Here is a 13,200-nt window from a genome sequence, read left to right as displayed (position 1 = left end):
CGGTCCAGTAGATCAGGATATTTCCTAAATAAAAGTGCCTTTTTTATTCCTCTATCAGTCAGACAGCAAATCCGCATCGGATTAAACACAAATAAAGGAATTATTTACATTAGGCAGCTCTAAACTTTATTTTCAGGAAAAGATTTCACTCACAAGTCAATCGCTGCCACCAGAGGCTACCAGGAGACTAATCGGTAGTTCTACTGGATGAACAGCTTCAGTACTCAACTTTCAGCATGATGTTACTAACAAGGTTGTGACTACAGTAAATTTACTTATTTCTTTTGTTATTTTGCATTAGAGGCAGCCATGGTATTTATCACAGTGCAATCAGTGCTGAGAACATCTGTAGCTATTTGTGTCTTAGCAACAACAGTTGCTAGAGTAACCTGCTCAAAAAAATTAAAGAAATAATCAAATCCTGGCTGTATAAGATTTTTTTTTCCTGAGGAAATAACCAGTTTCAGTGATGATGTGGCTTTTTATGACTCAAAAGTTCAGCAACATCAATCAACTTGGAGCTTTCACTGGCCATTCACGTTCACACATCACTGGTGAGAATACAAGGCACCACCAGCCTAAGCACCAAGATCACAAGTGCTGCCTCTTCTCCAGCCTCTGAAGTGCCCACCAAACCCCTGGCACCTACTCCATGGGCTTACTAGCTGTCCTGGTTCCAGACAGGGCAGAGTTAACTCCCCCAAGCAGGGGAGGGATTGGGGAGGGACGCTCCTGTCCTGCTCCAGGACAGCAGAGTGAAGTGGGGTGTTGGGTCGGTCCTTGCACTGGTGCAGTGCTCAGTGTTACTATCTCAAGGGTAAAGTGCTCTGTGTTATCACTGGGTGCCTGTACTTCGTCCCAGGCTTTTGTTTCTGTGGTGGTGTCAGTAAACTACCCTTGTCCCAACCCATGGAGGGGTGAGAGAGCAGTGTGTGGTGCAGAGGGAACCACCACAGTCCTTTTAGCTGCCCAAGGGGCATGAAGGGTTAGGTAGATAAGGTAGATTGTGTTAGAAAGCTGAGAGATGCTTATCATGCTATTAAAGAGGTGATGGCAATGATGATGTTTTGCTTGTTCACCTGGCTCTGGTATATGAACCCACACCCTATTTATGCAGTCCCTGTCCTGTTGTTCATCACCTCAGGGAGGGGAATCAGGACTCTAATTTTGTTGTACCGTGTGATATCTATTTATGACAAGGTATTTATCTGTGCTTGTGAGCCTCAGAGGGTATTTATACATGGCTTTTCTGCCATTTCCATCTACTGGGCAACATATCTTACCATTATTCAATAATCACACTCAATTATGGGGAAGATGGAGAGATGCTTTCTTGTCCCCTTTTTCCTTTAGGCTTATTACAGCATCTGTTAAGAACTTTGACTGTCCTTGGCATATTCAGACCAGTATGTGCCTGTTGCTCACTCTGCTGAATGTCTTTCAAGTCTTATGCGTCACCAAAAATTGTTTCAAGAATATTGCCAAGAGATCTGTCCCTGGGGCTGAAGGGTCAGGGGTGGCATGGCGCATGGGAGGGTGTGAGCAAATATCTAGACAAGACAGAGAGATCCACAGGCACTGCAGCTACTCTAACCCCTGCAACAGGCCCAGTGGTTACTCAAACCTCAGAAACCAGCACTGTAGCTGAGCCAGAAAGAACCCTTATAGCAGGCACTGTAGCTACTCAGACCTCAGAGACTGCAGCTCCTCCAACCTCCACAAGAAGCACCATGGGTACTCAAACCTGAGACCAACCCTGTAGCTGAGCCAGACAGCCAACTAGTACCAACAGCAGTTGCTTCTATGCAGAAGAAGAAATACAAAAAGAAATGAGTCTGCATCATGAAAGACAATGATGACCTGGGCCCATCACGAGAACCTGAAGAAGAGGCAGAGGTTATAACCCCATCCTTGTCCCTGAGTGAGCTGGGACATGTGTAAAGACTTCAGCCGCCTTCCAAGGGAGCACATCAGCACCTGGCTACTCCGATGCTGGGACAATGGGGCCAGCAGCCTGGAGTCACAGGAAGGGAGGCCAAGCAGCTGGGATCCCTGTCCAGAGAAGGAGGTATTGACAAGGTGACTGGAAAGAAGTCCCAAGCCCTCAGCCTCTGGAGGCAACTTCTCTCCAGTGTGAGGGAAAGGTTCACTGAAGTCGTTGTGTCAGCCAGGCTGGTGAACAACCATGGCGCGAGGTATCCGGTACTCAAAGGAGTTAGAGAGATGGCTTACTACAGCCCTGATGATTTGTAGCTACCCATTGATCCTCATGAAGTTCAATGTTCCTGAACCCACGTGGCCTAAGTTAGTGCAGGGTGCACCAGAGTCATCCACCTCACTGGCCATAACAGACTGGGGGAAGGAAGAAGCACCAACAGTGGCTGAGGTGGCTGGCTGACTCCAGAGATATGAAGAAAGCCTCTCTTCCTCCCTCATCTCAGCCAGGCAGATACTGTCCTGCAGTGTTCAGCAACTTGAAGAAAATTTGCCCTACTGCTCACCTGTGCAGACCAGGATTTCAGCTATCAGAAGCAGGTGTTCCCCTGATTCAGAAATATCTTACAAACAGTACACACCACGAGGCATCCTGTAGCTCTGTGTGGTTCTCCAAGCCTAAGTAAAGGAGCTGCAAGGCGAACCAGTTCCAAGAAGAGATTGCTCCAGGAAGAAGGCTGCACCAGCTTCCAGCAGACAGCCCACTAGACTGTGTGATCGCATCTGTGATCCTCCTGAAGGGACCTCTAAGTCCTTTTTGCAAGAAGTAAACAGCAAATATGATGAGCAAGATTAAAGGGGTCCTGCCTCCAGCCAGCTGGAGGAAAGGGTCAGTTGGATTTACTGGACTGTGTGGATCTGACAGCCTGGCACTTCAGAGCCACACGAGTACCAAGTGTTAGTAGACACCAGTGCCCAGTGCACCCCAATGCCATCAAACTAGGGAGGGTCAGAATGCATCTATGTTTCCAGAGTGACAGGGGGACCCCAGCAGTTGACTCTACTAGAAACTGAAGTGAGTCTAACTGGGAATGATTGGGAAAAACACCCCAGTGTGACTGGTCCAGACTCTATGCATCCTGGGCACAGATTTCCTCCAGAGGGGGTATTTCAAAGCCCTAAAAGGGTACTGGTGGGCTTCTGGAATAGCTGCCTTAGAGCAGAGGAAACTGAATCACTGCCTCTTCTGCCCAGATTCTCAGAAGACCCTTCTGTTGTGGGGCTGCTAAAGGTCAAAGAACAACTAGTGCCAGTTGCTACCATGACAGTGCACAGCTGACAATACCACACCAACTGAGTGATTCATCAACTGGAGTCAGGGAGTGATTGGTAGAACCTGCTCACCCTTCAACAGTCCAGTATGACCAGTGAGGAAGCCCAATGGAGAGCAGAGGCTGCCAGTGGACTGGCATGAAGTCACACTGCCCCTGAGTGCTGCAGTGCTAGACGTGCTGGAACTCCAGTAGGACCTGGAGTCAAAAGCAGCCAAGGGGTCACCACAGCTGACACTGGGAATGCTTTCTTCTCAACTCCTCTGGCTGGATGCAGGGTACAGGCCACAGTTTGCTTTCACTTGGAAAGGAATCCAGTAAACCTGTAATCTACTGCCCCAGGGGTGGGAACACATCCCCACATCTGCCATGGACTGATCCAGACTGTGCTAGAACAGGGTGAAGCCCCAGAGCACCTGCAGTACCCTGATGACATCATCGTATGGGTGACACGGCAGAGGAAGCTTTAGAGAAAGGGAAGAAAATAATCCAAATTCTGCCAAAAGCTGGTTTTGCCATCAGATGAAGTGAGGCCAAGGGACCTGCTCAGGAAATCCATTTGTTAGGAATAAAATGGCAGGATGGGCGTCGTCAGATCCCCATGGGCATTACCAATAAAACAGCAGCTACGTCTCCTCTGACCAGCACAGAGCAGACACGAGCTCTCCTAGGCACTGGGGGGTTCTGGTGAATGCATATCCCCAACTCCAGTCTCACTGTGAGCCCTCTCTGCCACATAACCTGGAAGAAGAATCATCTCCAATGGGCCCTGAGCAGTGACAATCCTTTGAGCAGATCAAACAGGAGACAGTCTATGCAGCCCCTTGGGCCTGTCTGGACAGGGACAGGTGTATAAAACACGCTGCACACCACAGCCAGGGAGAATGGCCCTGCCTGGGGTGTCTGGCAGACAACACCAGAGAAGACTCCAAGCTGACTGCTGGGTTTTGGAGTCAGGGCTACAGAGCATCCAAGAACCATTAGACTCCAACAGAAAAGGAAACACTGGCAGCATATGAAGGGGTCAGAGCTGCTTCAGAAGTGGTTGGAACTGAAGCCCAGCTCCTCCTGGCACCCTGACTGCCAGTGCTGGGCTGGATGTTCAAAGGCAAGGTCCTTTCTACATACCATGCCACTGATGCTACATGGAGCAAGTGGGTCACACTTATCACCCAGCAGGCTCAAACTGGAAACCAAAATTGTTCAGGAATCCTGGAAGTGATCACAGGCTGGCCAGAAGGCAAAGATTTTGGAATATCACCAGTGATGCATGCTGAAGAGGCCCCACTATATAATGAACTGCCAGAAAATGAGGAAAAAATATGCCCTGTTCACCAATGGGTCCTGTGGCATTGTTGGCAAACTTTGGAGGTGAAACACTGCTATATGGAGCCCCACAAGATGCTGAAGGAGAAGGTGAATCCAGACAGTTTGCAGAGGCAGAAGCCATCCAGCTGGCTTTAAACACTGTCAAACAAGAAAAGTGGCCAAAGTTGTACCTCTGTAGTGACTCCTGGATGGTGGCCAATGCCCTGTGGGGGTGGTTGCAGCAATGGAAAACAAAGCAACTGGCAGCACAGAGGCAAACCCTTCCGGGCTGCTCCACTGTGGCAAGACATCTCTGCCCAGTTAGAGAACACAACTGAGAACCTACAGCATGTAGGTGCCCACATACCCAAGAGTTGAGCCACTGAAGAACATCAAAACAACCAGCAGGTCGATCAGGCTGCTAAGATTGAAGTGGCTCAAGTAGCTCAATTAGCAACATAAGGGTGAATTATTTGTAGCTCGCTGGGCTCATGACACCTCAGGTCACTAAGGAAGAGATGCAATATATAGATGGGCTCATGATTGAGGTGGGGATTTGACCATGGACACTATCTCACAGTGTGAAACACGTGCCTCAATCAAGCCAGCCAGGCTGTTAAGCCTCTGAGGAACAGAGGACACCAGATGAAACACGGATCTGGAGAGGCTCAGCAGGTGGATGACACAGCTCTGCCACACACCCCAAGGCAAGGGGGATGTGCTCATGATGGTGGAACCAACCACCAGCTGGCTAGAAACCTATCCTGTGCCCCAGCTTGACCTCAAAGCTATGGATCCATCAGCAACCCAGGCTCTGACCTTAACCCAGCGACCTGCCATGCTCCTCCTCTGGGTCCTGAGGGCCTGCACCCTTGCAATGAGGCACTGCTGCTGCCTGCCTTGCTACACACTTAGTGTACCTTAGGGACTGGCATGTCCCTACTGCTCCCAGACACTACCAGTGGTACTGAAGGATGGAGTCAGAGATCTCCTTAAGATAACTGGGCATACACAGCACCATAGGACCAAATGGGATGGAGAAGGAGCTGCTCTCTGTGATTGCTGACAGGGTGTATCAATCCAGGCTGATGACTGTAAAAGGACAGATGTCACCTTCAAGACAGGCAATAAGGGAGATACAGGACAGCCAGACTTGTGTCTGTGTCTCAGGGGACTGTGGAGCAAACCCACACAGAGCCCATGCACACACACACAGAGGACAAGAAAGCAACTGGGAATAAGCAGCACGGATACACCCAAAGCAAATGGTGCCTGGCCAAGCTGACTGCCCTTCTGCTGCTGTGGTTTGTTCTGTGGACTAAGAGGGCTGTAAGTCCTCTGTATCTCCTTTCAGTAGCACAGAGTCCTTCAGCATGCTCCAGACACAATGGGCAGGTATGAATGATGGACGGACTACAGGGTGGATGCAAAACTGTCTGGACTGCCAGGTTCAAAGGGCTGTGCTTGTAGGTCTGCAGCCCAGTGGCTGGTAACAAAAAGCCACCTACAAAAGCAGATTGCAGACACAATATTAACATGTTCATCACGACCAGCACAACAGCACACAGCACCCCTTCAGAAAGAAAATCTCTGGACAGGACTGAGCTGGAGGATGGGGGGTGTGTGCAGACCAAAGCCTGAAAAACAGAGCTTGTAATTCAGATGGACTGGGACCTGCTGGAAGAACAGGCCAGCAGGAACCTCATTAAGGTCAACGTGGGCAAAAGTGCCATGTGCTGCTCTAGGGATGGAGCAACACCATGCTACAGGATGGGCTGGGAACCAGCAGAGAGGTCACAGTGATTGAGTTTGAAGAACATTCTCTCTGCCTCACCTCCCAACCAGACACTGGTCTCTGCCCAGGCAGTCAAAATCTCCCACTACCTCTTCCAGATTTGCAGCTTCTCTGACCTCAGTTGCTCCCAGCCCCTGTCACTGCCCTGATCTAGGGGTTGCCAGTAGAATCCCAGGAGCACATTTAAAGTTTAGGATTTCCACCTGTACAGCACCCAGCAGTGCTCCTCTCCTCCTGTATCTGCAATGCTGTTACCCTTCACAAAACTCCTCCATGCCCATCTCTCACCAAACACCTCTCCCACCATTTCTGTGCAGCTGGTGCCCTGCCATGGCCACATCCCAATGAAAGCCTCCTTCCACCATGGAAGATGCTCATCTCTGCTAGGTACAGTTTTGGTAAAAGAAATTCCTTATGACTTTTTTTTCAAACTGACCCTAGAGGTCCCATTTCTCCCAACTCTTTCATGTTAGTTCATAGAATCATAGAATGGTCTGGGTTGGAAGGGACCCCAAGAATCACAGAGCTCCAACCCCCCTGCCACAGGCAGGGCCACCAACCTCCAGGCCTGGAGCTACACAAGGTTGCTCAGGGCCCCAGCCAACCTGGCCTTGCACACCCCCAGGGATGGGGCACCCACCCCCCTCTGGGCAGCCTGTTCCAGCCCCTCACCACTCTTTCTGTAAAAAACTTCCCCCTAATATCTAATCTAAACCTTCCCTCCTTTAGCTTTAGTCCATTCCCCCTTGTCCTGCCATTATCTGCTCTTTTAAAAAATTGAATCCCCTCCTGCTTATAAGCTCCCCTCAGGGACTGGAAGGCTGCAATGAGGTCCCCCCGTAGCCTTCTCTTCTCCAGGCTGAGTTCAAGTCCCTTCCAGTATGAATCACAATTAACATGTGCCACCAGTGACCAACTCAGCTAAGAATCTCTGAGCTGATCTCAGGTATGTCATGCACATGTCTCTTTTATAAGAGATGAGGCTGTTATTTAAGTTACTGGGAGTACTTCTATCTTAACCATGCTCCAGACTTACACAATCAGTGAAAAAAATAGATTCAAATGCACAAAAATAGTACAAAGCTGCTACAAAATCCTCAAAAGACACCACAGAGGACAAGAAAACTTCCACAGTGAAAAATGGAATCACTTTTACTTCCTCTTCCCTGTTGTCCTTCCACCTATTCCCACTTCCTTTTTTCTCTTTCATGCCATTATTTCTTTGAATTCTCTAGCTGCCAGTCTAGTAGTTACATAACTTTTTTAATGTAGCTTGTATAAACTGTTTTCAATCCAGGAGTACTTCAATCTGTTCACTTCTGAAAGCAGTGACTCATTGCAACCCACAACTCTCTTCTCCAGAAAACAAAAACATGCTTCTGGGCACCACAGTTGTGGTGACATAAGCTCCCCAGCCTTTGGACCTGCCCTACTCAGAACTTACTCTTCACAACAGAAAAAGAGACAACTTTTGCTCTCTGCATTCCCCTGAGTCTTCTCAACACTGAGAAGCAGTGCATGGAGTAACCCAACAGGGATTACTACTCACTTACTCCTCGTTGCTGCAGACAGTGAGCCTCCACGTCCGACCCCAAGCAGCAACACCACAGTCACCAAATGCACATTCAGCTTCTGCTACATCCACAGACAAAGCATCAGGAGGCCCTGAAGGAGCAGGACACACAAATCAAAGGAAACACAGGGGGAAAGGTTTGACATTTGAACACCATGAGCTGCTCTGTTTGAGGTTGGGGTTGATCCAAGAGGGTCTTGGGCTGTTATGCCAGATTCAGCCCAATGGCAACTACACACAGCACAAAGAGCAAGGAGGAGTCAGAGGGTTAATGGGGTCCCAGCAAGGCCCAAAGGACTCTGGGTCTGGTTTTTTTCAGAAGGGAAGGTTGGTTGTTTTGCTGTTTTAAAGTTACTGATTTCCTGAGTTACAGCATTTAAAGAGGAGAAAGGGGGGAAAAAAAAGGTGAGAAGCCTGAGCCTTCAGGGGTCACACAGCTGTGGTCACAAGAAGAGACACAAGGTTTCTGTCCACACCTTTCCTCTGGTCAACACAAACAAAAGAACCAAAAGGAGAGAAGAACTACACTGCCTCAGGCACCACAAAACCCTGGCCCTCTAACCTGGGGTGTGTAGGTGTTGTGTGTTTCCAGGAGGAAACAATCACCATCATGCAGACACCACTGCTACATATACATGTTCCTCAGACCTTGTAATCCAGAGTTAACCCCTCACAACAGATAAATCCTGGAGAAATAGTGCTGCATGTTCTGGATACAACAGTGCTGGTGGTTGTAGGAAATCTGGAATGCAAAAGGGATGTGAAGAGATGAACGAGCAGGTCAGTGTTTCACTGAGCCACCTGCAATTAGCTGAGTTGTAATAGCAATAATAATAATAATAATAATAATAATGTGCATTTTCCTATCAGCTGACACCACATGATGCAAACTACTGCACTTGTAATCAAAGACTGTTTAAGCCTACAGTCTGTAAAGTTACAATCACTTTTATCTGACAACCAGCACAGGCAAAGGGTGCTGGCACAACTCATTTCCAGACCTCTCAGAGCCTCTCACAGGTACCTCTGTCACCTGTGCCCATGTGCCCATTCCCAGGGAACCCACAGGCCCTGGGAGAGGACTAAGGGGACTAAGGACATATGCCTCCAGGCTAAAACCAGCCCAAGGAATCAGTATCTACTCCCTTACCATACACATCAAGTAACCTTTGATGAAGAACAAGCCTTTTAGTTCCAAAATCTGTCATCACCCAGAAGCTCCCCAAAGGGCTGGCATCTTCCACTTACTCCAGCTGATGGAATCTGCCAAAACCTCTTGAACAAGCCCACCTTTCACAGCCCACACTGGAAAAAGGTGTGTGACATCCTCCTCCTCCCAGTTCTCAGTGAGAACCAACACCTCCAGCAAAGCCCAGTTACAGAGGGTTTTATACCTGCAGCCACAAAAAGCTCACTGAATTCAGAGATTAGAGACACCTGACAACTTGCTGTGTTTTTCCTTCCACGTAAAGTTAAATTCTTTAGGTCCTGGAAAGCCACCAGCCAGATGAGTAATTCAGAGAATCAGCAAACTACTTCTGCTCTCTCATTTTAAAATGCTGATAGCAGTGGTACCACTGACTCATGGGGACTTTTCTGCTGCCTTCAGGGCAGGCAAGATGCAGGATTTCATAACTTCCTTTTGGTTTGGGATTTTTTTTAAAGCCAGAAGAATTCATTTCTCCTCATATCCAAAAGGTCAACACAGCAATAGGCTTGGCATGAGCACTAACTACTGGATAGGTAAAAAGAAGAGAAGATAGAGTAGAAAAAGAAGAATTTAACCTCCTGTGTCTTTATGGTTCTCCAAAATACCAACTGGGCTAATGAAGAGGAAACAAGTAGTTCCTGTTACCTTTAAGTCCCTTTACCTTCCAGAAAGACCAGCTCCCTTCCCTGTACCCCTTAAGTTCTAGATGGACAAGAAACAGTGATTTAAAGTACACAGAGTAATCACAGCAGCAGCTTCTGAAATTTCAAGAGCTATAATAAAGGTGGGACCAGGCCCAGACTCCTGTGTTAAACTCAAAGCCATCAGCCAACAGGGCTGTTTCCTGTGCCAGTATTCTCACCAGAAGCTGTATGAGCATCACATCTTCACCAACAAAGCAGCATGGGGAAGTTCTGACAGGAACCCTGTGGCACCTAGACAGGCTGGAGAGCTGGGCAGGGAGAAACCAGATGAGGTTCAACAAAAGCAAGTGGAGAGTCTGGCACCTGGGAAGGAATAACTGCTGGAATCAGGACAGGCTGGGGGTGACCTGCTGGAGAGGAGCTCTGTGGAGAAGGACCTGGGGGTCCTGGTGGGTGACAGGGTGGCCACGAGCCAGCAGTGTGCCCTGGGGGCTGAGAGAGACAATGGGATCCTGGGGGGCATCAGGAGGAGTGTGGGCAGCAGGTCACAGGAGGGGATCCTCCCCCTCTGCTCTGCCCTGGTCAGGCCCCACCCATGAGTGTTGTGTCCAGTTCTGGGCTCCCTGGGATAAACCAGACAGGGATCTCCTGGAGAGAGTCCAGAGGAGGGACAGAGATGCTGAAGGGCCTGGAGCATCTCCCCTGTGAGGAAAGGCTGAGTGAGCTGGGGCTGTTCAGCCTGGAGAGAAGAAGACTAAGGGGGGATCTAATTAATGATTATAAATATCTTAAGTATGGGATGCAGGGGGAAATGAGCAGCCCCTTTTCAGTGTCTGTGGAGACAGGACAAGGGGCAATGGCTGCAAATTGGAGCACAGGGAGTTCCACGCCAACATGGGGAAGAACTTTTCCCCAGTGAGGGTGAGGGAGCCCTGGGACAGGCTGCCCAGGGGGTGTGGAGTCTCCTTCTCTGGAGAGATTCCAGCCCCGTCTGGACACCGACCTGTGTGCCCTGTCCTAGGGACCCTGCTTTGGCAGGGGATTGGACCCCATGGGCTCTGGAGGTCCCTTCCAACCCTAAGATTCTGTGATTCTATGAAAACGTGGTTCTGAGAACAGCTGTCACTTTGTTTTCTGCTCTGAAGAACAAATAATCTCCTGCTTTTTTAAATGATCCAGGTCTTGAATATGCAGTTTTCCACCCTGACCATTTTAAATTAATCATATCCAAAAAGAATTTCTTAAGCTGTTTCAAAGAGAATTGGGCAAAACCATTGTCACAGAAAAGGCCTAAATACAGACTGATTTGTAAAATCCTCAAAACAGAATCACACAGATAGTACAGGAACAGTAACCATCCCTGAGGTTCAAAGCTGCTACTTGCTTTATGTTGAGTTCCAGCTGGTGACTCTTAGAGAAACATCACTGTCAGAATTCAAACACAAACTGCAAATCTCAATGCTCAGGATGCTCTCAGGACGTGAGAACATCTCTGCAGATGGGTCTCAACTCATCTCCTGTTTCCTGCAGAACTGAAGGACTGGTCATGTCACCTCTGCAGTTAGACCAGCCCTGCTCTGCCATGCTGTGTCACCTGCCCTCAGCACTCCTGACCATCAGATCTGGGTACTCACCACAAGATCTGAACCCTTCCAGCACCACTGTTACTGGAGGCAGCTGCATGAAGGAAGAAAGGATCTGAAGATGCTCCCTCAAGTGCTGGAGTGCCTCCAGTCACAGCATCTGCATGAGCTGGAGAGGGGCCACAAGGAGAACCCTGCTGAAGAGACCCTTGTTTTGCTGCCTTTTAACCAACTGCAAGGAAAAACTTCCAGACAAATCAGAATAGAAGAAAGAGAACAGATTTTGGATAAGCCAAAGCTGAAGAAGACCTTCCCCAACTTACAGCCAACCACTGTGGGCCACTGGTTGAGGTGGCAAAAACACTCAGGACCTGCTGAAGGAGCAGATGCTGTCTGAGGTGGGCTGCCTGTGGATATTTCTTGGTGCAAAACCACACATAAAGTACTAGTTGTTAAATCCTGACATGATTCCATCCAAGGTCTCAAAAGTTTCCTGTACCTCTCCATCTTGACAGCTCCTTTTTCCATCACAGGGTCGTGTAGACCCAGTAGAGTTTTAACAAAGATCCATTTTCTACAAGCACCTTTCAGGGCAGGAAAAAAAAAAAAGAAAAGAAAAAAATCTTGCAGGGAAAGGGAAAAATAACCCTACTTCTGGTAACTAAGAACAGAGGCACCAAGTTACCACATCCACAGCCACACACCTGCTTCAAGCCTGGAATCCTCATGTCTAAGGTGACCTGCATGTGAGAGCACACCAGTTGGTAGGGGGTTCATTCCATTAAACTATTTCAGTATGTTTTATCCAGTTTTATGTTTGGTCATAGGTAACTGTCCTGTGGTACACAGTTAGGACATTACAGAACTAATTAATTACAGTAATTAACGTACAGGGCATTGTACTTTATCTGCTGCAGAGGTACTCCAACCCACTAACACAAAACATGGAGACCCATCTCATTAGTGGGCTCTGACACACTCAATCCAAAACTCGTTCAGTGACAGTGGGGAGTTCTGAGAAGCTGTAGAGGCTTCCACAGTCACCCCTTACTCAGGGGTTACTACAGCTATTGCAGACATCTGTGATGAGCAACCAAAAGTTTTCAAGCCCATCTGTCACACAACCCAACCATACAGCTGCAGAGGTGCCACAGCTGCTTCTGAGGCTGGGTGGGTGAGCTGAGGTGCTGCAGAAGGGACACTCCTCAGCAACTGCAAGGGCTTGTAAAGTGTGAGACCTTAAACCTCAGCCACCTTTGGGACACAGAGCAGTGGGAGCAGGGAAAACTGGATTGCAGAATTGCACAAGCCTGGCACCAGGAGGTGGTAAGGAACCCAAAACACAGTGGGTGCAGCTGGGTGGCCCAGGAGTTCTGCAGACTGAGGAAGCCACCACCTTCCTGCATTTCTAAAGCAGCTGACTACAAAAAGAAGGGACATGTGGCATGTGTGCTGCTGTGATCCTGGACAAAGATTCACAATACTGAATAAGACAGGTTAAAATAATCCTCAACAGACTAAGCTGAAGGAAATGAAAACTTAGAGACAGATAAACATCTTAATCAGTATGGTTGACTTGTAATTACCAGCTGGAAGTTACTCCACTACAGATTGAGCACATCACATAAGCAGAACCAGCTCTATATTGAAAGTGAAGTCCAGCAAGACTTCTTTGTACAACGCTGCATCTGACTGGCTACAGCAATGCTGCAGCAAGGACAAGCTCCAGTCTGGAAACAATTTAGCCCCAGTGCAGAAACCAAACCAATAAGGCATGCCATGCCAGAGCTGGCTCCATGTGAAGCTTCAGCAACTCTGCAC

The sequence above is a fragment of the Gallinula chloropus genome (assembly GCF_964237585.1).
Source record: "Gallinula chloropus genome assembly, chromosome: 22".
NCBI classification, from domain to species: Eukaryota; Metazoa; Chordata; class Aves; order Gruiformes; family Rallidae; genus Gallinula; species Gallinula chloropus.
Note: the sequence above shows the minus strand (reverse complement) of the source record.